Source organism: Rhagoletis zephyria, unplaced genomic scaffold (genome assembly GCF_001687245.7).
Source record: "Rhagoletis zephyria isolate East Lansing unplaced genomic scaffold, Rhagoletis_zephyria_1.1 Rzeph_scaffold_00032, whole genome shotgun sequence".
In the NCBI taxonomy this organism is placed as follows: domain Eukaryota; kingdom Metazoa; phylum Arthropoda; class Insecta; order Diptera; family Tephritidae; genus Rhagoletis; species Rhagoletis zephyria.
In genome coordinates, this window is record NW_016157116.1 from 460,385 (window position 1) to 463,012 (window position 2,628).

Genomic DNA, 2,628 nt, shown 5'->3' on the forward strand with positions numbered 1-2,628 from the left:
GACCGGACAGCTATGCCCTGACATTCTAGGGTGGTGTCCCTCGGGTCGATGTCTTCTTCGATAAGCCGATACTGCACTGTGTGGTGTAAGATGGACGCTAGTCCGCCACCATTATCTCGCTCGCGATCTTAACGGAGCATATTGTAGGCGGCGCAACCCAATAGAGTTGAGTTGCTGTGCAACTTCGTTTCTTGGACCGCAGCTATCAATATGCCATGCAGACCCATAAAGACTACTATCTCCTCAATCTTACTCTGGAGTCCGTGTCAGTTGAGTTTGCTGCTGCCCAGAGGAGCTTCTCGGAGCCGTGCAGGCTCTTCGGGTGTTGGGTGCGTTGCGCGAGCGGGTAGCCGTGGAGGCTGATTGTGCCGTTTGGCTTCAGCAGCAGGGAGCCACATAGCTTGTGGTCCACTCCAGATGAGACCTAAGACCAGAGCAGGTTCTTAGGTGACTCCATCCGTTGCATGAATTGCACCTAACCGAAGTGGAGTTTGGATGGAGTCGATTCTGGCAAACACAGCAGAAATACGTTTCTGGTCCGGGGTTGGGCTCTACGCCCGCCCGGAGAAGAAGGATGCGGAGCAATCCGGCTGCAAGGAGTTGCTCCACGGACGGACAGTGATTGAGGGGTATCGCCGATCTAAGCGGGGTTAGGTCGCCGAAACAACAGCCCTTGGTCGGGTAAAACCCGAGTCATCCCGGTACGTAGAACCGGCTGCCTTGGGAATGCCGGCTGATACGGGGATCTCCGGGATCGGCCTGACGAAGGCTGTCACGCTCATCGGCTAGAACAGCCGCTTCCGCAGGGAAATTTGGGCGTGGGTCGGTGATGCATCCTGCCGGTACGAAGCGGGCTGCAGCAGCGGTGGCAGCCCTGCGGAACTTACGTTCACCAAGGTGGACGTCGGTTGGTGTGGGGAGGGCAGCGAAGGTGTTTTCAGCAAATTCCGCGAAGCCTTTCCAATCAGCTTTTGAAAATTTGATATATGTTCGGTGCTCCCCGGAAGCAAAGTTGGTTGGTTTATCGATCGAAATGACTATGGGCAGGTGGTCTGTTGCCAAAGTCAGCATAGGTCGCCATGATATGCTGTTTATCAGACCAGTGCTGACTATTGTGGTGGTGTGTCCTGGTGGGTGCGTCGTCGTTCATTGTGCAGAATGTCGAATCGTCTATCCGCTCAGCCAAGTCAGTTCCCCTACGATCGTTTGACAGGCTTGAGTGCCAATGGTCGTGGTGCGCATTAAAGTCGCCTACTACAATACGGTTTTCACCTCTGAGGAGCGCACCTATGTCGGTGATATCCTACCGGGCAGCAGGTGACAGGGGGTATATAAACGTTAAATATTTCGAGCTCAACATCGCCTGACCGGATAGCAATGCCCTGACATTCTAGGGTGGTATCCCTGCGGTCGATGTCTGCTTCGGTAAGGCGATACTGCACGGTGTGGTGCGTAATGAATGCTAAGCCTCCACCATTATCCCGCTCGCGATCTCGACGGTGCACGTTGTACCCGGCACAATTCAACAGTGTTGAATTGCTGTGCAACTTCGTCTCTTGGACCGCAGCTATCAATATGCCATGCCTTCCCATGAAGACGGTTATCTCCTCGATCTTGCTCTGAAGCCCATTACTGTTAAATTGAAGGAGCTTCATGCGGTTCGGGAGACGTGTGGTGATGCGGGGTGTGAGGGATGTGTGTGGTCGTGCCGCCCTGTGGTGGTGGCGGGAGGCGTCGCAGTTGAGGTCTGCGACCGAGCAGCGCAGCACGGGCCCTCGAAGTTCCTCGTCCAATCTCGCGTGGTGCGCACACCTGAGCATGCCCTAAAGTGGCACCAGCCAAGGCAGGTGCTGCATTTGACTGATGTCACATTACGGGATATCCTGGTATGAGATACCGTGCAGATTGTAGGAGGAACGAAGAGTTGTTGGCGGCGGCGTGTGGGTGGTGGTGTGTGTTCTGTGGTCTGTAGCCGTTGTGGTGTGGTCTATTGAGTTATGTTGTTGTGCTGTGGTGTTTGTGTGGGACTGCTCAGGTGGACTGGGGTTAGCCGTGGAGGCTGCTCTGTTAGAGCAACAGGGGGCCACAAAAGACGTGGTCCACTGCCGATGTGTTTGTAGTCCTGAGCAGACTCTGAGGTGACTCAACCCCTCGCAAGCATTGCACTTTACAGAGGTGGAGTTGTGGTGTAGTCGTCTCTGGCATACACAGCAGGTGTAGGTTTCTGGCCCTGGGTTTGACTCGATGCCAGCCCTGAGTAGGAGAAAACGTAGCGAATGTAGCCCTATGGACGAACAACTTCTGAGATACTTCGCCGCCCNGGATGGATTTCCCGCCCTAAACGGGGTTAGATCGCCGAAACAACAGCCCTTGGTCGGGTAAAACCCGAGTCATTCCGGTACGTGGAACCGGCTGTCGTGGGAATGGCCAAGACTTGTCTAGCCTGCTGCCGTGGCCCCCCTATGTTTGCCATTAATCTAGACAAGGCTGCTGTTGCCATCGCTGCTTTCTTGTTTGCTGATTCCAGGTGGTTCCGGAAGCAAAGGCGGTGATCAATCAAGACCCATTCCCACGACAGCCGGTTCTACGTACCGGAATGACTCGGGTTTAACCCGACCAAGGGCTGTT

At 54.8% G+C, this 2,628-nt stretch overlaps 1 protein-coding gene across 13 annotated transcripts in view; it reads left to right on the forward strand.

Moving 5' to 3' along the window:
- Nucleotides 1-2,628, forward strand: part of PMCA (plasma membrane calcium-transporting ATPase 3) — a 669,337-nt gene that overhangs the window by 318,902 nt on the left and 347,807 nt on the right. The window lies entirely within an intron of this gene.